The sequence below is a fragment of the Saccopteryx leptura genome, chromosome 10 (assembly GCF_036850995.1).
Source record: "Saccopteryx leptura isolate mSacLep1 chromosome 10, mSacLep1_pri_phased_curated, whole genome shotgun sequence".
Taxonomy (NCBI): Eukaryota; Metazoa; Chordata; class Mammalia; order Chiroptera; family Emballonuridae; genus Saccopteryx; species Saccopteryx leptura.
In genome coordinates, this window is record NC_089512.1 from 66,642,990 (window position 1) to 66,659,087 (window position 16,098).

Consider the following 16,098-nt stretch of genomic DNA (forward strand, 5'->3'; position numbering starts at 1 on the left):
TTCCTCTCTGTCTCTCTCTTCCCCTCCCGCAGCCAAGGCTCCATTGGAGCAAAGTTGGCCGGGGTGCTGAGGATGACTCCATAGTCTCCGCCTCAGGTGCTAGAGTGGCTCCCGTCGCAATGGAGCAGCTGCCCAGATGGGCAGAGCATCTCCCCCTAGTGGACTGGCTGGGTGGATCCCAGTTAGGCGCATGTGGGAGGGAGTCTGTCTGGCTGCCTCCCCAAAGTTGGAAAAATACAAAAAAAACCCACCTTATCTTTTCTGAGTTCTGCCTAATGGATAGCTATTGGTGGTGCTACAAACAATAAAATACTGTATTTCCCCATGTATAAGACGCTCCCATGTACAAGATGCACCTTAATTTCAGGGTCTGAAATGTGAAAATAATTGTATTACATAAAGTTACTGAACTCAAGTTTTATTCATCATAAAATTCATACAACTCCTCATCACTGTCAAAAATCCCTTCCATTATTCCAAATCCTTATCCTCATCTGTGTATGATGACGAATCACTGTCTTCAACAATGAGCACAAAAACAAGTGCAAAAAAGTGGGAAATGCAAGTAAAAATATTTACAACCACTGTATAAGACGCAACCAGTTTTTAGACCCCAAATTTTTCGGAAAAGGGTACGTCTTATACATGGGGAAATATGGTAATAGTTTTATTTTTTTAATTTCAAAATTAAATGCTTATATTTTAAGACTAGTGTTGCTTTTTTGTTCTATCAACTCAAGGTTTCCAGTTATGGTCTTCTTCTTACTCTTTGCCTGGCACTCCGTTCAGGTGCAAACTCAATGTCTCTCTGTATAAAAAACCTTTTCCAACTGTTCTCCCTACTCTACCTACTAGGTTGATCTCAAGTCACATGCTCTCATAAAAGCTTATACAATTGAACTTATGATTTAAATTACATAACTAGCATTGTGATAATATATTTATTGTGTCTCCACCACTTTCTATGTCTAAAGGTTCAGAGGGGCAGGGATTATACTTATCATTCAGCACTATAGCTCCTGTCTCTGGCATTGTAAAATAACTCAAGCAAATATTTGTTGACTGAATAAATCATCATAATTAGAAAGAAGGAAGACATATAAAGCCTTCACAAAATCCTATCATAGTAGCCTATATCTGATATCCCAATAAGAAAAGAAAAAATCACATTTTTGAGGTTATAATACCACTGATAATAATTAACTTCATTTTTTGTTATGAAGGGATGTTTATTTTATTTTTTTAATTAATTTTAATGGAGTGACATTGATAAATCACAGTACATATGTTCAGAGAAAATATCTCTAGGTTATTTTGACATTTGATTATGCTGCATTCCCATCACCCAAAGTCCAATTGTCTTCCATCAGCTTCTAACTGGTTTTCTTTGTGCCCCTCCCCTCCCCCAACATCCTCCCTCTCCTCCCACACACCCCGTAACCCCCACACTCTTGTCCATGTCTCTGAGTCTCATTTTTATGTCCCACCTATGTATGGAATCATATAGTTCTTAGTATTTTCTGATTTACTTATTTCGCTCAGTATAATGTTATCAAGGTCCATCCATGTTGTTGTAAATGATCCGATGTCATCATTTCTTATGGCTGAGTAGTATTCCATAGCATATATGTACCAAAGCTTTTTAATCCACTCATCCACTGATGGACACTTGGGCTGTTTCTAGATCTTTGCTATTGTGAACAAGGCTGCCATAAACATGGGGGTGCATTTCTTCTTTTCAAACGGTGCTATGGTGTTCTTGGGGTATATTCCTAAAAGTGGTATAGCTGGGTCAAAAGGCAGTTTGATTTTTAATTTTTTGAGGAATCTTCATACTGTTTTCCACAGTGGCTGCACCAGTCTGCATTCCCACCAGCAGTGCAGGAAGGTTCCCTTTTCTCCACATCCTCGCCAGCTCTTATTCTGTGTTGTTTTGTTGATGAGTGTCATTCTGATGGGTGTGAGATGATATCTCATTGCAGTTTTAATTTGCATTTCTCTAATGATTAGTGATGTTGAGCATTTTTTATATGCCTATTGGACATTTGTATGTCCTCTTTGGAGAAGTGTTTATTCATTTCTTTTTCCCGTTTTTTGATTGGATTGTTTGTCATCCTGGTATTGAGTTTTACAAATTCTTTATAAATTTTGGTTATTAACCCCTTATCAGACGTATTGTCAAATATATTCTCCCATTGTGTAGTTTGTCTTTTTATTCTGTTCTTATTGTCTTTAGCTGTGCAAAAGCTTTTTAGTTTGATATAGTCCCATTTGTTTATCCTGTCTTTTATTTCATTTGCCCGTGGAGATAAATCGGCAAATATATTGCTGCGAGAGATGTCAGAGAGCTTACTGCCTATGTTTTCTTTTAAGATGCTTATGGTTTTACAGCTTACATTTAAGTCTTTTATCCATTTTGAGTTTATTTTTGTGAATGATGTAAGGTGGTGGTCTAATTTCATTTTTTTGCAGGTAGCTGTCCAATTTTCCCAACACTATTTATTGAAGAGGCTGTCTTTACTCCATTGTATGCTTTTACCTCCTTTGTCAAATATCAGTTGTCCATAAAAGTGTGGGTTTATTTCTGGGTTCTCAGTTCTGTTCCATTGATCTATATGCCTGTTCTTATGCCAGTACCAGGCTGTTTTGAGTACAATGGCCTAGTAGTATAACTTGATATCCAGAAGTGTGATACCTCTCACTTTATTCTTCCTTTTCAAGATTACTGAGGCTATTCGTGTTATTTTTGGGTTCCATATAAATTTTTGGAATATGTGTTCTATATCTTTGAAGTAAGTCATTGGTATTTTAATCGGTATTGCATTGAATTTATAAATTGCTTTGGGTAATATAGACATTTTAATGAAGTTTATTTTTCCTAACCATGAGCACAGTATATGCTTCCACTTGTTTGTATCTTCCTTGATTTCTTTTATCAATGTTTTATAATTTTCTGAGTACACATCTTTAATCTCCCTGGTTAAATTTATTCCTAGGCACTTTATTTTTTTGGTTGCAATGGTGAAGGGAATTGCTTCCTTAATTTCTCTTTCTGACAGTTCCCTGTTAATGTATAAAAATTCCTCTGATTTCTGAGTATTCATTTTATATCCTGCCACCTTGCTGAATTCATTTATCAGGTCCAGGTCCAGTAGTTTTTGAATGGGTTTTCTATATACAATATCATATCATCTGCAAATAATGATAGTTTTACTTCTTCTTTTACAATTTGGATGCCTTTTATTTCTTTTTCTTGTCTGATTGCTGTGGCTAGGACTTCCAGAACTATGTTGAATGAGAGTGGTGAAAGGGGGCACCCCTGCCTTGTTCCTGATCTTAAGGGGATTGCTTTTAATTTTTGCCCATTGAGTATGATGTTGGCTGTGGGTTTGTCATAGATGGCCTTTATCATGTTGAGGTATGTTCCCTGTATTCCCACTTTGCTGAGAGTTTTGATCATGAATGAGTGCTGGATTTTATCAGATGCTTTTTCTGTATCTATTGAAATTATCATGTGGTTTTTCTCCTTCCTTTTGTTTATGTGATGAATCACATTGATTGATTTGTGAATATTGTACCAGCCTTGCCTCACAATAATAAATCCCACTTGATCATGGTGTATGATTTTTTTTCATGTATTGCTGGATCCAGTTTGCTAATATTTTGTTCAGGCTTTAGCATCTAAATTCATTAGGGCTATTGGCCTATCATTACTTTTCTTTGTGTTGTCTTTGCCTGGTTTTGGAATCAGAATTATACTTGCCTCATAAAAGGAGCTTGGAAGTCTTCCTTCCTCTTTAATTTTTTAAAATAGCTTGAGAAGGATACGAGTTAGTTCTTCTTTAACTATTTGGTAGAATTCACTTGTGAAGCCATCAGGCCCAGGACTTTTCTTTTTTGGGAGTTTTTTGATAACTGTTTCAATCTCATTTGTTGTAATTGGTCTGTTTAGGTTTTCTGATTCTTCCAGATTAATTTTTGGAATATTATATGCTTCAAGGAATTTTTCCATTTCATCTAGGTTGTCTAGTTTTTTGGCATACAGTTCTTCATAGTATTTTCTTACAATATTTTGTATTTCTGTTCTGTCAGTTGTTATTTCTCCACTCTCATTTCTAATTTTATTTACTTGAGTCCTCTTTCTTTATTTCTTGGTGAGTCTAGTTAAAGTTTCATCAATCTTGTTGTTTACCTTTTCAAAGAACCAGCTCCTGGTTTCATTGATCCTTTGTATTGTTTCTTTAGCCTCAATATTATTTATTTCTGCTCTGATCTTTATTATTTTCTTCCTTCTACTACCACTGGGCTTCACTTGCTCTTCTTTTTCTAGTTCTTTTAGATGCAGGGTCAAGTTGTTTATTTGAGCTTTTTATAGCTTCTTAAGGTATGCCTGTAATGCTGTGAACTTCCCTCTCAGGACTGTTTTTGTCGTTTCCCAAAAATTTTGAGTTGATGTATGCTCGTTATCATTTGTTTCTAAGAATTTTTTTTATTTCTTCTTTGATCTCATTTTTTACCCATTTGTTATTTAATAACATGCTATTTAATTTTCAAGTGTTTGAGTATTTTTCAGTTTTTCTGTTGTGGTTGATTTCTAGTTTCATGCCATTGTGATCAGAGAAAATGCTTGATATAATTTCAATCTTCTTAAATTTGTTGAGACTGCTTTTGTGCCCAAACATGTGGTCTATCCTAGAGAATGTACCATGAGCACTTAAAAAGAATGTATATTCTGCTGCTTTAGGGTGAAAGGTTCTGAAGATATCTATTAAATCAAGTTGATCTAGTGTGTCCCTTAAGTCTGCTGTTTCTTTGTTAATTTTCTTTCTTGAGGATCTATCTAGTGATGTTAGAGGGGTATTAAAATCCCCTACTATTACAGTATTGCTGTTGATCTCACCCTTTAAATCCATCAAAGTCTGCTTTGTATATTGAGGTGCTCTTATTTTATGTGTGTATATATTTTTAACAATTATATTTTTCTGTTGGATTGCTCCCTTTATCATTATATAGTGACCTTCTTTATCTCTTACTATAGCCTTTGTTTTAAAGTCCATTTTGTCTGATATAAGTATTGCTACCCCAGCTTTATTTTCATTTCCATTTGTATGAAATATTTCTTTCCATTCTTTTATCTTCAGTTTATGTGCATCTTTTGTTTTAAGGTGTGTCTCTTGTAGACAGCATATGTATGGGTCCTGTGTTTTATCCATGCAGCTACCCTATGTCTTTCGATTGGATCATTTAATCCATTTACATTTAAGGTTATTATTGATATGTAGTTGTTTATTGCCATTTTATTCTTTAAAACTGTATTTCTCTTTTGCTATATTCTTTTCCTCCTTTGATTTGTTTACAGCGGGCCCCTTAGCATTTCTTACAGCATTGGTTTGATTGTAGTGAATTCCTTGAGTTTTTTTTTTTTTTTTTTTTTTTGTCTGGGAAGCTTTTTATTTCTCCTTCAATTTTAAACTATAGCCTTGCTGGATAAAGTAGTCTTGGTTATAGGCTCTTGTTCTACTTAACTTTGAATATTTCTTGCCATTCTCTCTGGCCCAAAGTGTTTCTGTTGAGAAGTCACAAGTCATCCTTATGGGGGCTCATTTGTAGGTGATAGTCTTTTTTTCTCTAGCAGCTTTTAATATTTGCTCTTTATCACTTAGTTTTGGTATTTTAATTATGTTGTGTCTTGGTGTAGATTTCTTTGGGTTTCTCTTTAATGGAGTTCTCTGTGCTTCTTGAACTTGTGAGATGTTTTCCTGCCTTAACTGAGGGAAGTTTTCAGCTATGATATGCTTGAACAAAGTCTCTATCCCTTGTTCTTTCTCTTTTTCTTCAGGAACCCCTATGATGCAGATGTTATCACATAGCTCTCTTAGTGTTTCCTCAGACTTTTTGAGTCTTTTTTCTTTTTTCTGCTCTATTTTTGTCCCTTCATTTATCTTGTCCTCTAACTCACTGATCCGATTCTCAGCTTCATCCATCCTGCTTTTAATTCCTCCCATTGTGTTCTTCATTTCTGATATTGTATTTGTCCTTTCTGACTGATTCGTTTTTATTATTTCAATGTCCTTTTTTATATTTGCTATCTCTTTATTTAGGTGTTTGTAATGACCATCTATTGTTGTTCTATTATCTTTGAGCATCCTAACAATTGTTATTTTAAACTCTGCATCTTCTAATTTGGTTATATCTGACTCATTCAGGTCCTTTTCTGAAGATTTCTGTTGATTCACTTGTGTTGCATTTCTCTGCCTTCTCATTTTGTATGTGTAAAAGAAGGTTTTGGCCACTGGAGTCCATTGGGTGTGGCCTCTGTGTTCCCTAGGTGTTGTCTGTCTGCAGGCCCGCCACCCCCTCTACTGTTGCTGCCTAGGGCGTTTGGTTATGGGCATTTTTGGTGCCTGCCCACTGGGGCTGTTGCTGTGGTCCACCTCTCCTTCACCACCAACTTCATTTTTTTTTTTTTGCATATAGATATCTTATTGTTCCAGTGTCATTTGTTAATAGCTTTTCTCCTGCATTATCTTTGCATCTTTGTCAAAATATATAGGTCTATTTATATATGGCTTTTCTTTTAAACTTGACTGTTTTCCATTGATTTATTTGTCTGTCTTGAAGCCAATTCTATACTATTTTGATTACTTATTCTTGAAGGCACATAATTTTAAACCTACAAATTTTTCTTACTCAAAATATTATCGGCCTTTCTAGGCTCTATGCATTTTCATATAATGTTTAGAATCAACCATCATTTTCTACACAAGCTGGTAACATTTTGAATAGGTTGTATATAATCCATAGATAAATCAAAGATTAAGTGACTATGACAATACTGAGTCTTTGACTCATAAACAAAAAATATATATCCATTCTCTTAGGTTTTCTTTAATTTTCTTGGCAATATTTTATAACATGCAATTTGATGAATTCTCATATATTTTGTCAGATTTATCCCTGAGTATTTCTTATATTTTATATTATTGTAAATAGTCTAAAGTTTTTATTTAAAATTTTATTTTCTGATTGTTTATTCCTAGTATTTAGAAACACAGTTTATTTTTAAATTTTGATATTGTAACCTTGAAAAGAGAGAAAAGATCTACATTGATTGATAAAGGTGTCTTTGATGTTAACATGAATTCAAGATAATCTACAGTATTTCCAAAGCCAGGACTCTACAATTTGCACAAATTATAGAGATGATTGAGACATTTTTATGATAATTAATTTTTAGATATTACTACACTTTTATCAATATAAGATTTTGTTTACTGCTTTTCATAACTGAGAAAATATGGAAATTGTACACATTTTAAACCTCAAAATTTTATACAAATATCAATTAGTAGACACTACTAACAAGTCACATTTGAACAAATAAATAGAAAGTTAACTACATGATGAATGCTTGAAAGATAACCTTTGAATATAAAATGTTGAACTGTCTGCCACTGTAGCCTTTGGAATATGCTTGCCATCTTAATGAAAACTCAGTTGTTAAAAAGTTTTCTTAACATCAAGATGAATACATTTTATGATCAACAAAATGTATCACATGATTTGTGTTTGTCTTAAAACTGAGTATAGATAGAGTGACCAATGGAGAAATTTCTGAAGGATTTAAAAACTGTGCACAAACTTTAATATCTTTATTGTACATACTTCTTAAGTAATGATGTGAGTTTTATTTCATATTTTTTTGACAATCTGAATATAACCTATTTAGGAGATTTTGAATGTGAAGGTACTGCGATGAGAGATCCTTCCCTCAGTTAATGTGGGTCCTGGATGATCCCACCAGCTAGGTAGTCTCAGTTTTTTCCTTCATAGTTTAACATTCATCCTTCCTGCAGTTGAGCTCTCAAAGATGCCTAGAATCTAAGACTGGGATGTGTGTGTGTGTACTGGCATACAATAACTACACTATTTTATGAGAATACTCATCTGGGAATGGCTAAAAGCTCTGTCTACTGGCATGGAAATTAATATAATATTGAAAGATTGTTAAGGGAACAGAAATATAGATATGTGGCTTGCCACACTTGCAGAAGAGGAAGGATTTAAAAAGAAAAACACTGCCTTTTCATTTTGTGTCTAAGCTTAATAGAATCAAAAGCCTTTTCCCAGGAATCTTTGCAAATTTTCAAGTACATTTTACACAAGGTCAGGGTAGGTCTCCTCCTCAAAATGGTTTAATATTTGTAGTTCCTCTTTAAAACCTCTGCTTCAGTAATCATTCTAGTTGTTTGCAACATCTTATTGTTTCTAACAAAAGATCTGCTCTGCTGAATTTAAAGAATTTGGAGACAAGAATTTCATCCAAGCTGTCACATTTGGTCTTTTCATTTTCAGGTAGTTCTCTCAAATATCAGGATTAAAGGAGTCAGCTGGAGAAACAGCCTGTTGGATGACATAGGACAAGATGCCTTCTAAGTTTCTTACTATTTGTTGTAGTATCCCATGTTTAATAAAAAGAAACCAATGCTGCTAAATTTGTAAGTGATTTATGAAGGTTTAAACAGTTACCAAACAAAAAAAAATTCAGATGCTACACTTCTGAACCTTTCCTTCCAATCAATATTGCTTCTGTTAAATTTTCAGCAGAAACCAAATTTTGATCAACATAAGTTCTTGATAACGTCACTGAATTTAAAAAGTTCTGAATGCAGATAATATAAAACATGACTTCAAAAATATGAACTTAACCCCAATAGAATTATTAGAAATGTTTCACTTCAAATAATGTATAATTATTTTAGAGGGTATGCAACCTGAGTCCTCCATAGGTCTCAAAAAAGAGAAAGTAATTCTTGAGTTTACAAGTGCTAACTTAGTGTTGCTAAGTATTTCCACGCATTAGTATAGGAAGTAGACAACTTGAAATAGACCATCAGTCTTTTTAAGTAGACTGATTATATTAGAAGTAGTAAGAGTTATTTATATAGGTTATAATAAGAATTATATTTGCAAAATTCAGAAATATATCAGGGAGTTTCTTGGTTCAATTTCATTTGTGCTCCTAATAAAGAATGGTAGAGCTAACAGTGATATTGGGAATCATTAAGTTAACATTTTTATTTTATTTTATTTTTTTAATTTTTTTATTATAATTAATTTTGAGAGAGGAGAGAGAGAGAGAAGGGGGAGAAAGGAGCAGGAAGTATCAACTCCCATATGTGCCTTGACCAGGCAAGCCCAGGGTTTTGAACCGGCGACCTCAGCGTTCCCAGGTCGACGCTTTATCCACTGCGCCACCACAGGTCAGGCTTAACATTTTTATTTGATGAATAAAGAAGCTGAGAACCAAAGAAATTAAGTTTATGTGACCATATTGTCATTGTTTATTCCAAACTGGGCAGTGATTAGAGCACCGATCTCATAACATATGGTCTAGTGCCTATCACATGAAACTGCCTCCTGCAAATATTTTCTGTTCTTCTCCTTCTCTCTCTCCTCCTCCTCTTCTTCCTCCTCTTTTTTCTTCTCGTTTCTTTAGTTCTAAGGTTCTCAAATGGGGCACTGTATGGAAACATTTCTGTTTGTTATAACTGAGGAGTGGGGTACTACTGGCATGTGGTAGGTAAAGTCCAGGGATGCTGCTGAACATCTTACAATATATAAGATGGCCTCCCCACAACAAAGAATTATCCAGATCAGAATTCCCATAGTGCTTAAATTCGTAAAGCCTGCTCTAGTTACATTCTGCAGTGATTAAAGGTAGGTGTAATCTGGAATAGGTAGTGTTTTTTTAAAGTATAATCTTTTATATTTTTAATGACCTAAAATGCATAACTCCATATGCAAATAAAAGTGGTATTTTACAGGCTTATTTTATGAGCTCAAATCTATAGTTTTTACATAATATGAAGTCATTCAGTGGAAACCAAAGTTAATGTGCTAGTGACAGCCAGTGTGAAAAAAACTTGATATTTAACACATTTTAGTGCATTTATTGTTTTTCATTATCATTTGAAAAAAATATAAAAATGAGTTTAAAAGTGAAATCCAAATCAAACATTTTTAAGATTCCTAGATTACCTCTACAGTGCACTGGAGTTCTGTGGACCAACTTTTGGTTTGATATGCTTGTTATAACTCCAAAGTAACATATTCCAAGTATTAAGAATGATTTTTCAAAAAGTTAAACACATGACTTTTATACAAATATAAAATTAACATGTTAAAAAGTATATATTTTATCGATTAATGAGGGAATCAGTAAAACATTAAAATTGGTTCAAAGAGATTATGATTAACTAACACACAAACGCACACTTAACACACAAACAGAAATGTTGACAAGGCAAAGCTTATTACTGATCTATTGGGTAATAAAATGTACCATTTGGGGCTGTCTTTTAAAAGGATAGAAATGAATTCTGTCTCTACTGAACAAAATTCACTTTTTCTTATGAACAAAAATCATTGCAACTTAACCAATACCTCAGTAGACTTGTAGAATAGCTTAGATAATAGACCATCAAAGGTACATACCCCTCGATAACTCTAGGCCTGGAAGGTTGGACAAGCAATGTTCAGCATTCTACCGTAAAAGAAACCTACTCATCTCTGCCCATTTTCATGTCATTAACAATTTTCTTTGACACAAGTCAGTCCAAAAGTTGCTGTATTATGAAGAACCCTTATCAGAGTTCAGAGTCATTTCCAGGTTCTACTTATAGATCTAAATTAAAGAAAACAAACAAACAAACAAACCAAAAAAACGATTTCACTCCTCCATCCTGCTCCCCCCCGCCCCAACTCCCAAACACACACAGAGTTCTCCACACTTAGGTCAGCTGAGTCTATACTTTTTAGACCTCACTTAGTTAGAGAGGAAAATGTTAATCACTTAATGTAAAAATAAACCAGGAGAACACGTTTTTCTCACTGATTGCCTGACTGTTTTCTAGTACTTACAGCTGAGAGGGAAATTAAATTATCATCACTGATTGGAAGCTCAGTGCTTGTTTTTATTTGGGGAGCAATCTGGAAACGGAGATGCTATTAGGCAGAAGGGTAAAATGTGATCTCCATGTTGAGTGCCTCACATTCCTACCAGGAAGGGTGCAGTGATATTTCTAGAAGAATAATTCTTACAGGTAATAAAACCATGTTTCTCCTATTTCTCCATGGAAAGGCAAAGAAAGTCATATTTTTTAAAAACATATTACCTGATTAAAAGAGAAACACTTTTGTTCCCCAAACTTGTAAAGTACAGAAGAGTAGAAAGAACAAAAAATATATCTTTAATTATCAGACCCATAGGTAAATGCTGTTAATGTATTAGTATAAATTTCTTTTCTTCTCCTTTTTTATCTCATACAATTTATTTCTGTCTTCCTCTCTTTCTTAGTCTATTGTTCTTCCACTTTTTAAGCACATATTTATTTATTTAAACAAATTTTAGTTTATATTATATACATAAATTTTAGTAATTTGCTTGTTCATGTAATGATATATATTCTTCCTATATACTTAATTTTTTTGCACATTCTAATTGGGTGTGTGAATTATATTTAATAAATTTTATTAAAATTTTATTATAAAATTATAAAACAATTATCATTGCTTGCTTTCTGTCTCATTTTTGAATATATGAAAAGAAAATTTGGATGATTTTTGTATTTTAATTAATGTTTATACAGATATGTATAAAATACACAGGAGAAAAAAATACACACATTTTAATCAAATTTCAACAATAATTTTTGTTTTAAAACTTCTTAATTAAATCATTGGCCTTATTATCATCTTTATTCAAGTTTTCACAGATGAATCTAACAGAAATGAAATGAGAAAATCTTAAGTTTGTTAGATAATTTATAGAAATTTTTATATAAACCACACTGTACAATGTGATAGTATTTAATTTTCTGAATTCAGAAAGCATCTCACAAATTTGTGCCAAATAACTAAAATTGTACTTCTAGTTCAAATTCCATTATCTTAAAGATTATTCTATATCAGAGGTCACTGAATGACATGTTGTTTATAATAAAATATGAATATAAAAGAAGAAAGAAATGGCATAATATGTTAAAGTTAATGAAGATAAAAACTATTCTCAGGTTGTAAAGACAGTGTGTGGTGCTGATTATGGCTTTCTTAGAAGTAAAACTGAAGATGAGGGCTTTGGGAATTGAAGACAATAACTTAAAATAACACACAATATCTTTCTCATTTTATTCCTCTGCCCTCTTTTTCAGTATGAGTTTTCTCTTATATAACTTTATTAAATACACAGAATGTCTCTGATTTTTTTAACTTTCTCATCTGACCTTCATACCTCATCTCACACAATATTGAAAAATTGCAGCTTTATCATTTTTTTGCATATGAAATAAAAGGTTTTATCTTAAGTAGCCCACACTGACTTTCTCCTTTATATATTTTTGGGTTGCATTTTTTAAGGGAACCAGAGGAAGCATGAGTCAATTCCATCTACATTTTTCCTGGTGTAGAATACCAGCATAATTTATTTTAATCAATGTAGCCCTCAGCCATTTCAAATATCTTAAGGGAAAGGAATGAACGCCTCTAGAGAACAAGTAAACTGAAAAGTGTGAATCGCCTACATTTCTCATTTACCCATGCTAATTAAGACCAAGCATTTGAAAGTTACCATCTGAAGGAAAATTAAGCCAATTAACCCACTGATGAAGATAAGTTTCAATATTCTATCAGGAGGCAAAAATCTTCACCAGCCCTTCTTATTCTTACTGTGGAAATAATTTTCTTACAATCTCTCAGCTCTAAGAACTTAAACGAGTGTCACGCCAGTTCTGTGGATTCTAATTGCAACTTTTATATTTAAATTCTGATTTTCTGCCCCACAGCTCGATTTCTGATTGGCTGGACCTGATTGCTTTCAGACCTGATTAGATTTTATTTGTAGGCCCTTGGAATCTTGCATGAATGTACATTCTCTGAGTTTAGAGGAAAATCCTCCAAGATCTAGCTTCTCTATATTGATGGGAGCATAAGAACTCTAGAGGTTCTTTAATAAATGGATTACTTTGGGAGCATTAATTACCAAATAATTATATGTAACTAACTCATATAGATGCATTTCAAGATCTAAAGCTGTTTCTCAGATGAATACAATTCTCCTAAATTTCCGCATATGTAGCATTTTGTCTCTTATTGCTTGTCCTATGCCTAGAGTCAGCTGGCAGAAAAAAGACACGTTACAGTAAAATGCCTTCTCTAACAACTAAAATGAGCAACTTACTTTGCGCATTTCTTTGTTAGATCTTCCTTTGCTTTGTGGAGGGGAGATTGGATGGACTAAAGAAGATAAATATATATGTTTTAAAATGCTAGAGTTCTTAAGACATAAATTTGAGTTATAATTATTATTTATCTAAACATTTAAACATTTCTAATATTTCAGACAGCATTGAACTGGCTTGCACAGAATAAAGTAAAGTTTTTATTTTCTATATAGCCCTGTTCACATTTTTAAGTCACCTGCAAGCCTCCCTAAGTGTTTGGGGTTATAAATCTTGCTCTCAGTCCTGCATCATTGGCATAAATTTTTACTTAGGCTTGCCTGTTTTCAGCTCAAATGCTTTTGGAAAAATGTAGTACCTTTCCTCAATGAGGAAAATAAACCAACAAGAGTTTCTTTGGGAATAGAGATGAAACATTTCAGGATGATTCCTTTTATTTACACATCAAAAATCTGATTTGCTTTCATTTAATATTTTGATAATGTCAAAATATCTTTAAATATTTTTAAAAATAAAAATCACAACCAATTTGACTATAATACTACTATATCATAGATGTTCAAACAGACTTTAGGAAAACTGTTTTTCTTAATTAATCATTATTATCATTTGTCAATGGCAATAATTACATTTCATTTAACTATATTTACCGTTAATAAAAACTTATGAAAATAGTAGTTCTCATTGTATATTGATTATGGAAAATACACTAAAAGACAGTCCCAGTCTCCATTTTAGTCAGATCGGGGCATTACCATGTACCAGTACACTCTGGAAACAGTTTCTTCTCCTGAAAACATGCTGTGAACTCCTTTGACTCTGTGATGAGTGAGGAAGTGTCTTCATGGCTGTTTGTCCTGGGTTGGACTATTATAATGAAATCAGTGACAGTAGGAATAACTGAAAAGCCACCAGGTACATAAGAGGATACCTGAGGCAACTTAAGTGTTTCATTACCAGTTTACTACGAGTCAGCTGGCCTCTGCTCCCTAGGACATGGACAATGAGCCATAAACCCCAGGAGTCTTTCAACAGCAGAGCTCTTCATACAAGGGCCTGTGCCTCTCACTGGTTTCTCTGACTTCTCTCCGTGAATTGCTGGAAAACTGTTAGTCCCTTTCTTTAATTATCACAATAACCCAAGTCTATGTATAGAACAAGCTCTGTTTATGGATAGTACAGTTTCATAGAGAGAATAATTGTGCTTGGATTTTACACAGTAGGGAAACTCTTTCCATTCGTTACATAACCTGTACCCTGGAATTGACTTTCTTAACCCCTTCTGCCAATCAGTGTCAGATTGGTAAATACAGAATCATCTAGGCACAGTGCTAACCCAAAGGGCTGATCAAACAGAAAAGGAAGCACTTGGGGAAATCACTATGTAGCAGGATAACATTTGCAGGTGTTAAGTGAGACTTAGATTCATGCATTACCTCACTGACTCAATGGAGAAGTTACATAGAACAAAGAACATGGAGTCCAACTCTTGGTCTGTCATCACTTTCATAGTTTTTGGAGTTTATTTTTTATATTCAACAGAAAGAAAATACTTTTGACTTTTAAGAACCTGGCCATGTTAGAAGCTCAAAATGTATTTAAAAATCTTAATGGTGAATATTAGAAGAATGATCTGAAAAATCCAAGCATATCTTGTATTAGATTTCCTAGAAATAGACTCCTGCTCGGAAAGTTGCCTGTGGCAGGTCTGTCAGGAAGCACTATTGAGATACACACCTGAAAGCAGTGAGGACAGCAGGACTGGCCTGGGACAAGCAGACCTGCAGCGTGGTTGCAACCGAGGCCTCCCTATTCTTACGGTGATCCCTCAAGCAAAAGAGAATTCCATGCATTTGTGTCCCTTTATTGGTCAGTCACAGGCCAACACCTCCACCTGGGAGGGAGGTGCTTGGCTGTGGAAGAACATAGCTCTAAGCTATCAACACTGACAGCAGCTAGAAGATGGTTGCATTGACCATGGATTAGGGACTGGGTTGCCGTACCACAGTACCATTACATGGTATAGCATTTATTTTATAGACTATGGAAGAGAAGGCCATTAGCTGAACCCCTCTTCCCCAGATAAAGTTTGCCTGGATTATAGAAAAATAGTTCGAAAGAAAAAGAGAGAGTTAGGTTTTTCTGGGTTTTCAAGAATGGGGCCTGTATTCTGTCCTATTTTGGGCTTAAAACCCCCTGAGAAAAGAGAAGGATGTGGATGGAGGAGCTACTGAATTTTCTTACCCCCTGAGCAGGACAGAAAAGTTGATTGAGAGGTGACTGTTAAGTTTGAGTGACCTAATGGATGGCATTGGGAGAAGACAAAATAATGGACCGTCCATCACTGTCAGAGGGAAGTATTGATGGCCCAGCCGATGCCAGGAAGGCATGGTACTTACAATGAAGTCCTCAAGAGGAGGGCTGGTTCTCAGCAGAGGTAAAAGCATGACAGTTGGTCAATTGGCAAATGCCTAGCACCCATCCTACTCAAAGATAATACAGGAGTACCCAGCCACCCTAGGGGAAAGGAGGAAGGAGAGACGAGATTGACCATTGACAAAGTGGTGAGCACACAAAAGTGACTTGGCTTTATCAGAAGTTTCCTAGATTACCTTGTGGTGGATTGGACTTGAACAGACATTGTTAGTTATAGGAAAAATTACAGTTAGTATACATGACTTTGTTCACTGCTTCTTCTGAAAGACAAAATAAAAGACTTCTTCAGAAGTCAGAATTACTTAGTATTATCAGACAGAACTGATAAATATTTGGGGTTAGCAGTAAGAACCTTGATCGAACAACATGGTCACCCCAGTGCTGAGGTCCTAGAAAAAGGAACATGAAGGACTACCTAACCTGA